This window comes from Alosa sapidissima, chromosome 10 (genome assembly GCF_018492685.1).
Source record: "Alosa sapidissima isolate fAloSap1 chromosome 10, fAloSap1.pri, whole genome shotgun sequence".
NCBI lineage: Eukaryota > Metazoa > Chordata > Actinopteri > Clupeiformes > Clupeidae > Alosa > Alosa sapidissima.
Window position 1 is genome coordinate 19,429,159 of NC_055966.1, and position 10,797 is coordinate 19,439,955.

Genomic DNA, 10,797 nt, shown 5'->3' on the forward strand with positions numbered 1-10,797 from the left:
GTGAGTGTTTCAGCCCAACAATATTCCAGTTGACTGCCAACACACCCAGGGTACAGGTTGAGGATAATGGTCCTATACCATTGCAAAAGAGGAAAGGTCGGCAATGCTGATTAAGGAAATGGAACGGGAGGAAAGTGAGCAAGAGCCAATGGAGCAAGAACTACTGACGGGACGTGTCCTGACGGGACTGTGACAGATCTACAGTATCTGCTCATGTAGTTCATTGTGGAGATTGGCTTGCGGTCATTTATGACCAGAACTGGTGGTTAGCAAAGGCTGTCACTGTGGACGCTCATCATCAAGATGTGTAAATGGAGTTTTTCTACCCTCAAGGGCCCAACACACGATTCTATCCAAAAGGAGGTGGAAAGGATATGTGCTTCATACCATTTGACCATTTTCTGGTCAAATTTGTGGAACCATCATCTCCATGTCGTGCAAGCAGGACGAGGGAGATATACAACCTGTCTGCTGAAGTCATGGACTTCATAGAGGAGAAACATATACACAAGGAGTGGTGGAGTGATGTAAAACAGACAATACTCACTGGAGTAATGGTAATGACTGGTAATGACTATTTTTTTACTATGATGATTTGATATTTGATAATATAGGGATGGGGTACTTTTAATAAAAAACGCCTATTTTATGAAAAAAAAAATGGGGAGGTAACACCGGTACATTGCTGAACAGCCAAGACCTTAGTCTATAATGATATACCTTCTGATGTTGTAATTTAACCAACTTTTTATTTTCAAAATTAAAACCTGTTTTATCCAAAATCCTAAGAATCAATTATATTATTATTATATATATTAACAATTATATTATATTATTATTGTTGTTTTTGTTATCAGTAGAAATTACAGCGAAAAAATGTATGTAGATATTCTGTCATAACCTGTTTAAACATAGTTTTCCGCGTTTTTTGGAGCATGGAGGCGCTTGAAGAAGCACTCGGTATTAAATAATGCAAGGCAACCACATGATTTTGCCTGGTAAGGTAAAATAGGCTACCAAAGTAATCGACAAGGAGGGTGAATTTGTGTGATACTTTTTCAGCTGTAGCTTGTAGAATACCCAAGGGTCACAAACATTTCATTGTAGCCTACAGTTGTCCTTGACATATTTAGCATATGACAAATAAACTTGAACTTGAGACTGAACTAATGAGTAAACATTACTCAGGCCATGCAACCCATTTATCTGGAATTGAATAAACAGCTGCAATTAAAGTCTTCATTTACAACATTGCTGCACTTCTGAAATGATTTGGTAAGAGTTAAATGCACCAATTTAAGTTTCATTTCACTGTTAGTTACATGTACACCCTTGCTGGAAGTCATAAGTAAATTAACCTTTTGCAGACCCATCTCAATCTCAATTGAGAAGGTCTTCGTGCTAACCAGGCTAGGTTTTGGTAGTATCATGGTCTGCTGTTTGGTCAGTGTAGCCCTATTCGGACGGGATTAGTTTTACGTGGAGATGTGGGGTAAAGTAATTTTACAACAGGACGTCTGTAATATAAATGTTCAATGTGCACAGAATTAAGAAACCTCTCTACCAGAAGTGGGATGGGTAACTCGAATTATGCACTGCCATCACCTCCCCATCGCCATGTGTGTGCTACACTGTATGTTGATTCCTGATACTGCATTCATACAGGCAACATGGCCCAAGGTTGCAACCCCAACAACCAACCCAACCCAACGATAAATACATGTCAATGCTGGATTAGCGAATGTATGTGCATTGCCAGGTTTTAGAAATGGGCTTCAATGGCCTCTTGGCCAGATGGACGTGCAGAGCAAATCCCAAATTTGCCAAAGGATCATATGGGTATTCTGCTAACCAAAAGCAGCTGCTAGGAAAACTTTGGCTGAGACCAAAACATCATGAGGATAGTGTTCTTTCAGAGTGAGAGTGAAACTTTCAGACATCTTAGAAATATGCTAACTTACTTGTTGGAAAGTTCATAAATCTCTTAAAGGTGTTTCATCATTTACACTTCCTCAACAGATTATGCTGGATTTTATTGTAAATTATAAAAAAGGATATTTGTAATGCTTTTAATGATCATTTTATCAATGTGGTACTTTGTTTGAGCAACTGAAATTCAACTCAACATGGATGTAACACTAGAGCCTCAAGACCATTTCAGAGTCACCATTTCTGAAGAGAGGATTTTATTTTCAAGTAAGGGACTGTTCGTTATTTATTGAAGGGGCCACCGGAGGGAAATAGGGGAGGGTCATGTCTTTTTATTCTTTGTTGAGGGGAGGGTCACCTAACTTTTTTTTTGTCTAGGAGGGGGGGTCACCCATATTTTGTATTCATGAAAACAGCAAAAAATCAAAGTGGCTTGTTTGATTGTTGATTTCTGTTGCCATATAACGTTCCATAGCTCTGTCAACATTGAACAATGAAAATAAGGGAGATTTCCCGGGTTTCTCACGCAAAATACGGAAAATGTCAACATTCGTCCCCATTAACGTTGGAAGGGTTGGAGCAACAAAGTAGCCTACTTTATTCACACCTAACAGCCTATATTCATTTGGTCAACTTTATCCAGCCCTAAAAAAGCTAAATGTAACTTTGGTTTACTTGTAGTTTACCCTGTAGCCTAATTTTAAACAGTGTGCATGCTTAACATAAAGCATACTTGTGCTTCATTCATCCACACATCCAGTTCCTAACGTTTTGACAAGCATTTCTACCAATTGACCTTGTTCCTGCCCATCTCTAGCTTTGCTGTCTCCATCCTTTCTGTTTTTGTTGTTTGCAAAAAAATATACAGTATTTATTGGTAACCAGCAATAAGTGCATATTTGTTAATCGTTGTTCTCTCTCCTGCCAACAAAAATGTGTTACGTTCCAAGTAGCAGTGCGTAATTCTGCTTCATAAAGTTGAACAAATACATTTGGTCATATGAATAGCCAGTTTATGGTCTACAGTGTAGAGTTGGGTTAGGCCAACTTGGAGTGAATATACACGGGGAATTCTTTTCTTTTACTGTCTATGATTCTTTGTCTACTCGTAGCTGAGTAGACATACAGCAGAACAGCAGAATCACGACAACCACGTCATTAACTTAAATAGGCCTAGGTTAACATCACTCTGAGTTCGCATTTAAGCAAGCAAAACGATGATTTGAATACATCTGTTTCCCTGGAAGGGCAAGGGGTAACAACAGGACGACACAGAGACAGGCCAGAATGCAGGACTAATGTTATGAGAGTATTACAGTAATATGGGATATTCTACGGAAAAATATTAAAACGGCAAGACAGCGGGGAAAAGTTAAAATGATAAACCCGGAAAAAGTTGGCATGTTAGGTATTTTTCGGTCCCTGTAATTATTTGTGAAATTGTGCAAACGCCTTTTTAAGTCATTTGGGAAGGAAGGAATGTAGCAAGCTCCCAAATTGACGCTCGTCTGAGAAATGGAGTTTTGGATAATGTTCAGCTTCGGCAGCTTTACAATTACTGAGGAAGCCTAGAGATGAGTCCATAGCAACAAGTTCATGTGTTGAATTTGTTATTACCCAGTGTGCTTTGTTGAATGGTCTCAATGTTTTATTGTTTTATTTCATGTGAATACTTACTAGAGAAGTAGCTTATTTCAAGTAGGCTAATGCAGTTGCAGGAAGTGTGCATTTAGTTTCCATGCTTATTGTGTTTCCACAACAATGTTAGTGAGTAAATCCTACTGAAATGGCCACCATCTTGGTGAAGTGTGATGTGTAAGATCAGAAAGCAGAGGTTGAGTTAAGAAAGGTAGCCAATGTGTTTTCATGGCGCTTATAAGATCGTGTGCGGAAAATATCGACAATTGTCCGGGGAGGGTCATGTCTTTTTTGAAAATGCTGCTGGAGGGTCATTGAAATTTAACTTGCAGGCAGGGGAGGGTCATTCAACTTTTGATTGAAGCACTCAAAATCCCTCCAGTGGCCCCATTTATAACTAGATGTACCGCAGAGCGGTACAAAATATGACCGCCGCCCAGTCCAGCACATTTTTTCCACAAAAATAAATCACGCTGAAAGGCATATGATTCTAACTGTCTCACTAAATTGCACTATGCACACTCAATTCTCACTGGTATCTGCTAGACAACAAGTACCAAAACATGATTAGTTCATAGATTTTACATGTAAAATTCATTTTATACAACCCCACATCTTGCCTGTTCATAATTCTGAGAAATTCTTGAATTGTGTGCATGTGTGCGTGTACATGTTTATGTGTGTGTGTGTGCGTGCTTGTGTGTGTGCCTGCATATGTGCCTGTGTGTGTGCATGTGCATGCATGCGTACATATGTCTACTGTGTGAGTATGTGTCATACGTATGATTACTGTGAATGTATGTGTGTGCGTGTGTATCTGTTTATGCACATGTGTGCATATGGAATGGGTTAACATGACCCCTGGAGGCAAACATACGCAAACAATTGGTCATCCTAGGCCCTACGGTTCCTTCATTCAACTGCACTTGTGATTGAAGTATGCCATTCAATTGTATGCCACGCACTTCCTGGAAGCCTTTTCAGCCAGCACAAAAATGTCCGATTTACAATCACCTGTATTGTTTTAGCATCCCTGTTTACATGAACCCAGTTAGGTGTTACACCTAGCGAATGAGCGCTTTAAAATGCTGAAGGATTTATTAGTGTGTCAAAGTTGAATAAAGAGTTGCATTGTCAAGATATTTAGTGTCAGAGTGAACAAGAAAGGAGCAGAATATAACAGAAGATGCTGTTGCTGATGCTCCACCGGAAATAAAATGGCTGAAACAGCATGACATATAGTCCATTAACCGCAAAGGCATCAACACTAAAAATGGTATTCCACAAGACTGGATTTTGGGCCTGTTTTTGTTTTAAATTGTTTAACTAAGGATACTTCAGGAATTCTGTGCAAAACCTCAACATAAATCCCTTACCTAAGGAAGACTGAAGAAAAACTTACAGTAAGGTACTTTGTGCAACCTGGCCCAGGGCTTTTAGCTATCCTTCCCACTGCAGATCTAGTGTGGTTGCATCTTTTGACCGGTCGGTCACAGCGAGCCATATCGGGGAAGCACACACTCAGTCGGTAGAAACCTAGTTGTGTCAAACCCATGTTCTGCAGCGTGTCCTCACGTCACCCTTGGAGATGTTCACATGGAGACGAGAGGAGAGGTCCTGTCATCTGACAGCCACATGCATTATGCATGTCTGTCCGCCTGGGACACAAAGCAATGAGTCCTAGCTTGGCAGCAGACGAGGGCTGGCCCAGCACATCACCACTGCACGGGTATCATTAGGGTTTTTTGTTTGTTTGTTTGTTTTTCATAATATAATATGCATGATTCTGCTGTGGTCATATTCATTTTCTTGGCATTTGAATACTAGATCATGTTTGTACACTAATGTTCCTCGTTATATTAGAAATTGAGAACAAATATGTAACAGGTGGCTATAGCATTACTAGAGACAGCATCTTTGGCATGTGTATGTGTGTGCAATGATTTGATCTGCAGCAGGTTAGCATCCAACTGTTAAATGAAATCCAAATGCATAATTAGAGTAGAGAGAAAAACACATGATCTGCGCTGTAATTTGATTTTCATATATTTACTCACCAAATGTGTTTCGGCTTAATTTGGCTGACGCAAATGTTTACTCTTCTCAGCTGAGGTGGTGAAATATTTCGCAAATCATGGAGATTAATTTGATCCTTTTTTATTTCCTTTAAACACCACACATTTTTAATAACTTCTACTCTGGTAGTACTTTATTTGGGGAAAAAAAACTAGTCTGTAGTGACGATGATTACGATGGTGATAATGTTCATGTCAGCGACAAAGAAATATTTATGATTATTTTATTTTCCTTTAATAAGCCATGATCACTGACACCCTCAAAATCTAAACAGCTCATGCAGTTGCTGATAAGGGGGTTACTTCTAATTTAAAATGAAGTATTTGTTAAACTATTATTAATATGTTGAGTCACTAGCTTGGCTAGGCTCAAAAAGGCTTGGCTCATTAAATCTGGAGCTGAAGCCTTGCTTCATTTAGCCTGAGTAATATCCAAATCAAAGGCCTGTACACACTGCAGAGATTTTATTCTGTACGCATCATGCTGAAGGAACTTCTGGGCCAAAACCTTCACAACTGAAAAACAGCTACTTTCAGAGACGCCCACTGATCTCACCTCCGTTGTGGTCATGGGCAAAAGTTCCTACTGAGACAAGTGCTAAATGGCTGCCGATACAGAAGAAATTGAAGTTCGTAACAACATTTGCTTTGCTAAAGTTATGTCTCATTTGCCTAATGGCTACAAAAGCAAACTAAACGCCATCGTTTTGGTTATTAGTTCGCTGTCGGTGGTATTTTCATGAAACACCCAGTACATGTGCATACTCACAAGGTCTGCCACCTCTCTGCGATTGGCTATTGAACAAAGCTTTGCTCGAAATCAGAGACATTCGCCCCATCTTATTTTGCCCTGAATCCAGGCATATTCCTCTAGACTACAGAGATTTCAGACCCAGAGGATTGCAACAGCTGGTCACTGGTCATGTTCACCCAATTTGAAAAAACTCTGGGACACTGTAAGGGTTTTGGTTTATTGTGTGTAGTTAATAAGGTGTGAACGGTTGCCAGAGGACTAGGCTGATACAGTAGTTCTGGGAAGTGATGAATGGGTTTCATTCTCTGAATGTAGGCCTACACAATCTTTTTTCAGATTTTGTGATTCATTCATTCACAAACTTTAATATATATGGATGAAAGGAGACTCTATGTTAAATAAGTCCTCTGTGAAATAAGTCCCTCTGTTGCAGTGTCCCAGTCTGAACGCACTCTGATAGGTAATGTTCTTCCTCAGAGTTAACACTCTGTCAAGATGTTGAAATGCCTGAGAGTTTTACCTGTAACACATCAGCAGTGATGTGCTATACATGCCCCATTATAAGTGTCATCATAGGCAGAGCTGAATCCCATCTCATTTACATCCATCTGACATTTCATTTTTCACCAGCAGACAGGACTCAATGTGGCAAAATACAGAAGACACTCTTTCCTAGCTGTCTTGATTCCAACTCATTTGGTTACAAAAACACTAGATTCCACACACACACACACATACAGTAGGCATCATATCAATGGCCCAAGTTTATACAGACAGTAAGTGACCGATGCTATATTTATGATTCCAGTCACAGTCCAACTGTTATTGTCACAATCACTGCAGTCTATAATTGCATATTTCACAGTGTATACTGTATTTATATATTTCAGTATATATAATATTAGATACAGGAACATCAACATGGATCCTACAGACTGTATTTAAATGGGTCTAAGAGTGGTTCACTGGCTGTTGTTATGCCTTGAGAGACATGGGGCATGATGGGAAAGGGCCGTGTGGCAGGTCCATGATCAAAGCATCTAGCAGGTTGGGGACGTTACACTGAGACATGGGATGACTTCATAGGAAGGTACAAGATGGCGTTCCAGATGTCACTCAATTTCCATCAGCTGACTTTTCAGTCCTCTCAGTGTAATAAAACTGTCAAGGTAAGAGGAGCTACTCTGACAGACGACGCTTTTGAACTCAAATGGAGGGTGTCTATCTCTAAAGCATTATGGGTCAAACATCCACTGTGAGACTTCAGAAGACTTAGCCTTATGGTAATTTGCAGATATCTTTTCGTTCTGGAAAAACCTGATGAGTGAACAACCTGAGGAAAACATCCACGGCACATATTTAAATCCCATTCATGTGTCAAAAAAACATCCTTTGGCTAATGAGACTGAACAGGGAATTTTTATTTTTATCTATTGACTCATTAGAACACTCTAGGGTCAGCACGTACTTGTGTGTAAAATCACAAGGCTCCCCGAGGTCATGTTCAGATGTCCAATAAAGCAGATGAGAAGACATCAATAAAGACTTCAATACTTTCCCTGCCAAAACCTGTACCCACAGCCCCCATTTTGGCCTGAGGCCCGTTCTTAAATACCAAAGCATCCCTGTCAAAGAGGATAAACTCTGTAAGGCAACTAGAACAGACACCACTCCCTTGGGTTGGCTTAGAGTCCAGAGCTACTTTTTCATATGCCTAATGGCTGATGGAGTAAATAAACGTGTTGCTACTTATGAACAACCTTAATCGTCTTTGATTTCTTCGTATGTTCATCCGGAGTCATTTAAGATGATGTAATGATAATACATTTATGCAATGATAATTAATTGCATAATCATACAGAATGTCGTTGTAGAAATGATTCATCGCTAAAGCATCATTGGAATATTTGATCTGTATTTTGATGTACTTGTTTACAACTGTGTTATGTAACGACCATATGTCACACACGCTGGCAGCTCATTGTTTACATAGTGCATGCAGACCATGCAATGCTGTTGTGTTTTTAATAATCTCTTTGTGCCATTGTGTGCTTGTTTTGGTTTTTACAGGCATAGGCTACCCAATTTCATGAACATGACATTGTGGGTAAAATATGGAAGAACTCTTAATAAAAAATCATGAGATACTATAATTAAATATATGTGGAAACAAAACAATTTATTTTCTTGTTGTGTTTTTTCTCAGTGCTGTAGTTTGGTTCTGTGTTTGGAAGAGCACTTTGTATCTGCCTCTTGCTGCGATCAGGGGGACCACAACATATTTTTTTTTTTTTCAAAATTTAACAGCCATAGAGTCTGTACTGTCTTTTATCAATAGGAACTGCATTATTACTCACTAAGAGAACATTGCATTATATGGGCTTATTACTCACTAAAGCCAGCCTTACATCATACGTTTTACTGGAGTCATGGCGCGCTCCCTTCAAATAGATCGTTTAGTGAAAGGTGCCAATTTTAGCAGTTTAAAGTCAGTCTGTGTCAGTCAGTCTTTCTGTAGTCTTGGCGTTATGACAATATCAAACACGTTTTACATTATCGCAAGTCTGTTAGTCGTGGCTCATGCAAATAGTGACATGAACAATATAAAAACCAATAGTGACCTCCAACACCAAACAGGAAGGGGCAAAGTAGACGACAGCTGTAGCCTATGGGCCCGTCCCAATACCTCCCCTACCCCTAGATTTTTGCCCTAACCCTCGTTTTTGCGGGTGCACGTGTAGGGCTAGGGTGTCTCATTACTGCAGGGAGCAAGGGGAAGTGCTATTTTCCCCTTAAAATCAACCCTCAAAATATAGCCAGGACCGATGCAGGCTTAAAGGTAAACTATGCAGTATTGGCAATTTCCTTACTGTTTTCTCGGTTTTTGCTTCTTTTTCACATGGCTCTGTCATGACGAATGTCTGAGAAACTCCATCGCTACCTTTTTCTAGCCGGTGCCTGGCGTGTATGTGTATTTGAATGCAGTAAAGCAATTCGTTACACTCGTTATACTTCCTGACACTGAGGCCGTCGGCCCGCCGGCCCACAGTTGCAAGGGTGGTTTTTCCGCTCACAGGCGCTAGGGGGAAGCGAGACGGCCACCATTCAACCCGAAAAAAGTCATATAACCATTCCAATGACTCTGAAGCTTTTAAATGAAGGTAAATTAAGCTAAAAAACTTGCATATTAAGCTAAAAAACCTGCATAGTGTGCCTTTAAAACGAAGTGGGAGATGAAATTACCCAGGATACCATGCGAGCTCAGCGAGCCGTCCAAAATTTTCATATATTTTCATAAACAAGCATATTAAAATTTCAAAATATGTTGGAATTGTCATAACCCGGTCCAGAAGCCTCGTTTCCTAACCTGTGACTTGAGATGCCTTTGCTGCTCCGGTCCGGGTTTTCCTTCTGCCTTGGCTTTTGGTTGACTGACAAGGGAGGCGTCCAATCACCTGTGTTTGCTCTGCTACACCTGCTGCCATTCTCCTCGTCAGCCATGGCTTTTAAGCCATGCCATGTGGAACACTCTTTGCCAGAATGAGCATGATGACTGACGAAATAAATTCTTATGATTTAGTTTAAATAAACCACTGTCGTCATACAGTTAACAGGCCTGAATTGTAGCACATACATTCAATATCAAGTGTTTCCCCTATATGTGTGTCTATCTATTTAGCCAACAGCAGAAAATAACAGAATATCCAAACGTTTTCAGTAGGCTAGCCTACCATTGTTGCAGAAATCACATATAAACACATTCCAAAATAAGGAAGCACCATGAGACTCCCGTCAAAATCGTCATGAGGAGATTCCTCCCAAATGGCCCTATCACGTCTTTGAACTGACGTCATGAGGGCGTATTTCAGCTCGTGGAAGGCAACTGCAAGATCTGTCTGCAGGCTAAGACTCCCGCGATATTTTAAGGTCATGTGACATGGTAAGGTCACGGTGGTAAGTCCCTCCCCGGCTGACAGAAGTCGGACAGGATTTCTAACCAGTAAGCATTGTGTTCAACCCAGCATGCATCACATCAAGTCAGATCTGCCTCAAGTCGAACAAGCCTATTAGTAGCAGGCTACGACCGGTAGACATGTCGGCGCTGCACAGGACGTAGGTGAGCACGTTCGCTATGTTAATTTACATACAGTGGTGTCCCAATTCATAGGGAAAGATCTTCACCTCCACTTCCCTTGTCGAGGGGGCTTTGATGTTGAGGGCAATCAAAAGCAAGTGGAAGTTTTAAGGGGGGAGAAATGGGACGAGCCCTATATGATTATTTGTTATTTTGTTTATCACAAATGATTAGTCGGCTATTCAAAGTGACAGAACAACTCTATATCGATTAAGGATGTCACACTGAAATGCTGCAAAACACAGACATATGACTTTGACATGAAT

At 40.3% G+C, this 10,797-nt stretch overlaps 1 long non-coding RNA gene across 1 annotated transcript; it reads right to left on the minus strand.

The window, feature by feature from the left end:
* Positions 1-6,853: 6,853 nt before the first annotated feature.
* Positions 6,854-9,214, minus strand: LOC121720733. The gene is made up of 3 exons (XR_006034617.1): positions 9,083-9,214; positions 7,235-7,240; positions 6,854-6,864 (listed from the first exon to the last, which is right to left on the minus strand). It is a non-coding gene; the product is annotated as an uncharacterized LOC121720733 (long non-coding RNA).
* Between the last annotated feature and the right edge of the window lie 1,583 nt (positions 9,215-10,797).